The sequence below is a fragment of the Echinops telfairi genome, unplaced genomic scaffold (genome assembly GCF_000313985.2).
Source record: "Echinops telfairi isolate 266 unplaced genomic scaffold, ASM31398v2 ScPeMD7_33;HRSCAF=127, whole genome shotgun sequence".
NCBI classification, from domain to species: Eukaryota; Metazoa; Chordata; class Mammalia; order Afrosoricida; family Tenrecidae; genus Echinops; species Echinops telfairi.
Genome location: NW_022103930.1, coordinates 2,830,245 through 2,837,222, shown reverse-complemented (window position 1 = coordinate 2,837,222; position 6,978 = coordinate 2,830,245).

Genomic DNA, 6,978 nt, shown 5'->3' with positions numbered 1-6,978 from the left:
CATCTCAATTTCTTTTACTCAGCTTTTCTACAATTTACAAATTTGTATCTTGCAAAGAAGACTTTGTCTCTCACACTTTGCACATGTTATCAGGAGAGACCAGTCCCTAGTGTCGGACATCATGATTGGTAAAGCAGGGATGTCTAAGTAGTGTTGGGACAGGTGATGCAGTCGGCTGTAGTAGCAAAAGAATAATAACAAACAAAACAAAAACCACAAAGACGCACACCGAAAACAAGACTGAGTTACTCTCCCTGCTGCCTACTGCTGCCAATGCGCGCGCGCGCGCGCGCGCACACACACACACACACACACACACACACACACAAGCTAGACCCAGCTGTTGCTTTCTCTTTCTTATTCACCAGTGCATGCTTGCCAGGGGCCGTCCTGTGTCCCCATAATAAGACTGAGGATTTGGGTACAACAGTGTGAGAGTTGGTGATTTCGTGTTGCTGTCCCTTGTCCCAATACTTGTGGTTTCTCCAAACAACAGCCTAATAAGGGGGAATAAAAAACAACCAAACAGAGAAACGCCACAGTCCAAAGGGAGAACTAGCTGCTGGGTTTTCTCAACACGTCCTTCCTTAGGCTGACCTCTGTGGTTTCCAGGGATGGTTCAGCCCTTAAGTTCTGTGTCTGTGTCTTCAAGCCCGAATCCAGAGGGACGAAAGAAAGGACAGTAAAACCAAAACAAAACTGAACTGAAGAAGAACGGGAAAAATCGAGAAGGAGCAGGGGAGGTTGGAGGCAAGTCTATCCTTCTGTTGCGGAGTGCTGCATTTTGCAGCCTTTGTGGAAACTGTGCAGGAGGTGAGGCTGAGGAGTGGGTTACAGCTTCAGCCTTCTTGTATAAATCCTCTCCGAGTCTCAGGATACATTGGGCAACCTGGTATAATCCAGCCTTCTTCGCATTTGCTTCCTAAATTGTGCAACAGTTCTGTCCAATCAGCTCCACTTTCAGAACAACACACCCTGCCTGGGAGCGTGAAGGGTGGCTGCAATCAGCCTTTCCGTGGACTAGATTAAATACCATGTTTTTGTCCTCCCACCTGGCAGGTATGGAAAGCAGCAGATTGCGGTTAGCTAACAAACATGACTGGTTGCTCCAGGAAAGGGTCCTCCCTGGGAGGGCCTCCGGGCTGATGCTTGACTCATTGGACGTTTGCTGCTGCTCTCGGTCTTTTCCTATAGGAAACGTCGTCAATATTTAGGTTGCTTGTTAATTGCTCATAGGCTCAAGTCTTTCGTTTTTTCCCTCTGCCTCTGTTTTCTTCATCTTTGTTGAACAGGGATTGTGTTGTGTATCTGTCTACCTTGACATTTTTGACAGAAGGCTTTAATCAAACTCTTATAGATGTGAAGACGGAAATAGACAATGCTATAAGAATAGCATCAGAGTTAAACACAGTACTACCAAGGAAGGACAGAGCACTAGAAAGACAGTCATTAGAAACATAGGAAACTTAAACAACACAATCAAATCAATCTTTTGGACATATACAGAAAACTCAATCCAATAACTGCACAGTACACATTTTTTCAAACAGCATTTTCCATATATATATGTATATATTCTAATATATAGACTATATATTAGGCCACAAAACAAGTCTTAGTAAAATTTAAAATACTGAGATATTATAAAATATTTTTGTAGACCACAATGCTATAAGATTAGAAATAAAAAATTGGAAGATAGAGAAAAAATACAAGGAAACTGAATAATATTCTGCTTTAAAACTTCTGAGATTTGAAGAAACAGGGATGACATTTTTTAATTTCTTGAAACAAATTAGAATAAAACTACAACATACTAAAACTTTTGGGACACAGCTAGAAGATTACTCTGAGGGCAATTTATAACAATAAAAGCACACATCAAAAAAGAAGAAAAACCAAAATAAACACGTTAAATCCAAAATCTTCAACAACTTAAAAATAACAGCAAAATAAACCTTCAGCCATCAAAAAAAAATAATAAAAGTTACAACAGAAATAAATGAAACAAATACAATAGAATCAGCAAGACAATTATTTGGTTCTTTGTAAAGATCAATACAATTACAAACTATTGATAAACCTAAAAAATGTAAATATCACAAACAAGAAGTAAAAAGGATGGCATCACAGTATAACCAATTAAAAATTTAAAAGATAATAACATAATACTCTGAAAAATTGTTCTCCAACAAATTGGGAAACCTAGATGATATAGTCAGATTTCTAGAAATATATGACCTACCTAAGATAACACACACTGGTGTAACAAAATGGAACAGACTCATAGCAAAAATAGAGAAATTGCTATGGTCAGTAAGAAAATCCCAACCAAAAATATTTGAGGCAAAGAGCTTCACTGGGTAATTCTACAAAATATTCAGAGAAGAGGTGACATCAATTCTACTCAAATAGTTCCATAATACAGAAAGGATGGCATCCTGCTAAATTTATTTTATAAAATGAGCATAAGCCTGGTTTAAAAACAAAGCAGGCACAGACATCACCAGAATAGAAATTGAGATCAATATCCTCCGTGCATTGCAGCCAATAGAATCCAACAGAATATCAAGCAAATAATACACCATGAATACATGAGGATCATCCCAGGTAGGCAACAATGGTTTAACATTAATAAATGAATCAATATAAATAGTAAACACACACACAAAAGACATGTCCATATTCATTGCTGTGGAAAATGCCTATGACAAAATTCCACACTCCTTCTGATGAGAACAAAGTAGCAATAGAAGGAACATTTCTCTGCACAGGAAAGACCATATGCACAAACCCAGTGGCCAATGTCTCACTTACTGGGGAGAAAATTAAAACCTTCCCCTTGTGGACTGGAACCAGACAAAGATGTCCTTTTTCACCATTCTTATTTAATATTGCCCTGAAAGTATTAGCTAGAACTATTAAACAATAAAAAGAAATAAAAGGCCATCAAACTGGAAAAGAAATAGTAAAACGCTCTTTATTTGCATATTAAATGATTTTGTATGTAGAAAAACCCAAAGACTCAACAAAATAATTGCTAAAACTAATCGAAAGATTCAGCAACGCAGCAGGCTACAAAACCAATACACACAACTCAATGGATTCCTGTATACTAATGGAGAGAGGTCTGAAAAGGAAATCAAGAAAACAATACCATTTACAACGACCACCTAAAATATGGGCTATGTGGGAATAAACTTAAACAGAGAAACAAAAGATATGTACAAAGAAACAACAAAAACAATAAAAAAAAGAAAACAATACTACTACAAGAGGCCAAAGAGAACTACAGAGATAGAAGAATATATCATGTTCATGGATAGGAATACTTAACATTGTGAAAATCTAAATGCAAACATCATTTTTTAAAGAAACAGAAAAAATAATCTCCAGGTTTGTATGGAAAAGAAATAGACCAGGATAAACAAAGTACTACTAATGAAAAACAAAGTAGGGGACCATTCACTTCTCAATCTTAAAATCTGCTACATAGCTATGGTAGTCAAAAGAATCTAGTGTTGGCACAAGAGATGCATAGGAAAGTGGAAGAGAACCCACAACCTAGAAATTAATCTATTCACTAATTTTCACAAAGGGCTAAAACACATTAAATAGGGACTAGAGAGTCTCTTCCATAAATGGTTTTGGCAAAGACGATTTCCATTGCGGAAGAATGAATCAGGCCCCACACCTGACTCTATGCACAAAAACAAACTCAAAATGGATTAAGGGCCTAAATGTAATCCTTAGGATTATAAAGATCATCAATGAAAAATAGGCACATGGTTAGAGGCCCTAACACATGGCATAAACTCACTATCCAACATAATGGAAAACATGCACATAACAGAAGCCAAAACAGATGACTGGAATCTACTGAAAATAGGCAGCATATGCACATTAAAACTTTTCACCAAAAGAGTGAAAAAGGAATGCACACACTGGGAAAATAAATTTGGCAATGATCTATCAAACAAGGGATTCATCTCTAAAATCTATAGAAAATTCCAACAGCTCACAAGAAAAATATGAATAACCCAGTTAAAAATCAGGCAGAGGACACGGATAGTTTACCAGAAAACAATCATGTGGCCAACACACAAAGAAATATTTGTGATCACTAGGCATCTAAGAGATGCAAACTAAAACAATGAGGAGATACCAACTGACCCCAGAATTGAAAGCAAAGGGGGAAAAAAACAAAAAATGCTGGACATGGTTTGGTGAGAAGGGAACATTTATACACTGTTAATGGGACTACAAAATGGTATGACCACTGTAGGACGTGGCATGGTAGGTCCTCAAAGAATTGGGAGCAGCAATACCATATGACCCAGCAAGAGCACTACTTGGTATACACCCTATCGAAATGAAGAGCAGAGAATGAATAGATCGATACACATCCATGTTCATCACAGCATGATTCACAATACCAAGAACATGGAAACAACCTAAATGTCCATCAATGGAAGAATAAAATGTTATGCATACACCCAAAAGAACATCGCATATCATTAAAGAAAAAGGAAACGGTGAAACACTTTATGACATGCATGGGTTTAGAGGAAACTATGCTGAGTGGATTTAGTCCATCACAAAATGAAAAATAGGTATGAGACCACTGTTACAAAGCCAAAAATATCAAGACAAGATTTTCAGACCAAATAAAACAGACTTTGCTGGTTACCAGGGGTGGAAGGGTATATGAGAGAAGAGAAGCAATAGCCTAGATGGTAGACATGTGTTAACTTGGGTGTAGGGGAAGATAATGTTCTATAAGCGGGAGATAGGGAAAAGAGGGTGAGAAAACAGGGTAAATGACTGGGAAGTGTGATAAGCTGTTTAGGCTATTGCATGCAAAAATGATTATCTGAAAAGGACACCCGCTCCTCTTAATTCATAAAAAAATTCGAACGGCTTTTAAGATGGTAAAAGTCTCCCTAAATTTCTATCATATTTCAGCTTCTACTTTATATATAACAATTTCAGAAAACTCCCTGGGTTTATACAATAAATACCATTGAAATTGATTTCTGGTTGCTCCATCTCCACATATCTGAGGCCAAACGTAAAGCTGAAAAGAATAAGCTGACTGAATGTTGAGGTCAGAGCCAAACTCTGAAACATAGAACCAAGAAATAAGAATAATAAGAATGTAACCTTGCGTATGCATTACCTATTCATTTCTTAAATTAATAAACTATTTAAAAGGTAATTGGTTAGAGTCATGTATTTGTTTTACTTACAAAAACAGGTTTGATGAGTGGACAATTTTACCTATATTCTCAATTCTAATTCAATCTGCACAATATTTATTATAATGGATGTGTTAGTCCTAATAGCAGCAATGCGATATCAACAGTGAGTTTTTTCACAAGATTGGTAACTCAAGTTTATGCCTAAGTCATACTTACAATATTAGGTGAACAAACCACTTTCACTCCAACCTGACTAATGTCTACATTCTTAGTGTCCTTAAAATATATGTTTTATTAATATTTTCATTTTTTTTCATTTATTCACCACTTTGCGTTCGCTTTCATAGAATCTGTTAGTAGCCATTCTTTGAAGTTTCTTCACTAAATTTCTATTTGAGATATGTAGTGACTGCTCTTAACTTAATTTTAATCAAGGATTAAATAAAAAATACATGGTAATTATAATTCCCTATTTTCATAACTTATATCCATTTAATATGTTTATTCCAAATTAGTTTTTATAAACATAGCCATTATAAACAGAAAGTAGCTGCATTTATTTCATACAATCTTAGAATCTCAATAAACAAGTCACATTACATTGTTATAACTGATTATATTGATGCTCATTCCTCCATCTTTATTTTTTGATGTCTATTTACCACTATTTCTGCTTGGTTTTCCTCCATGACCTACTTTCCTAGTTTGTTTGTTTTTTTTTTGCATTGATTTGGTTTTCTTTGTTCCAAATGCTTTTAAATTCCCAGAAAGGCCTAAGTATATTTATATGCAAAAAAATTAACATGAGATTAAAAGCCTGATTACCAATAAAATATAACAACTGAAAGGTTGAGTAGCAGAATTACACAATTGAATTAGTGAATTGCGAGATCAAGAATCCTGGGTAGCTTACATGTTTTATGCTTGAGTACTAATTTAAAGACTTGCAGTTCAAATATCCTCCGTGACTCCATAAAGGCTTGGTGACCAGTCTCCATAAGATTACCAACAAGAAAGCCTTAGTTCTACCCTGTTACACATGGCGTGAGGTCAACATGAGTCAACAATGACAGCAGCGATGGATTAAGATCAAGAAAACAAGAATTCCTCCCCAGAGTTCAGCAAACAAAGGAAGAGATGTTAAGTGCAATTTTTTAAAAGTTAACAATTATATAATATTATGTACAAAATTCTAGAGGAACAGTAATCCAAAACCAAGCCCACTAGCAAGCTGATTCCAACTCATCGTGACCCAAAATAGGGTTTCTGAGGCTGTAAACCTGTGTGGGGACAGATAGTATCATTGTTCTTGCCCAGAGTGGCTGGGGGGTTGAAACTTCTGACTTTGAGACCACCAGTCCAATATTTAGTCTACAGCTCCTTAGGGAACAGAAGAAAGAGAGAGAACAAAGAATAAAGGAAGATTTGTATTCTCAGGCTTGAGCATTCACTTAATGCCAAGAAGAATTTTTATTAAATATCCAAAATAAGCCAAAGCACTACCACCACCATGCAAATTCTCTCTTATCTAGGCACATTATACTTAAACTTGAGGGCATCAAACATTACGAGACCATCACATGGATTTCCAAATAGGAAGTTTCAAAAGGGAACTGGACAATAATTTATATCTGTGTTTTTATCAGCTAGCTGGAAGAAGATAATAAAAAATGCATTAGGCTGATACCAGCTTAATCTAAAAACCAGACAAGCGCAGCAAGAGAAAAATAAAACATTTAGGCCACTTGTATGGATGGACACAGATGCAAAGAATTGT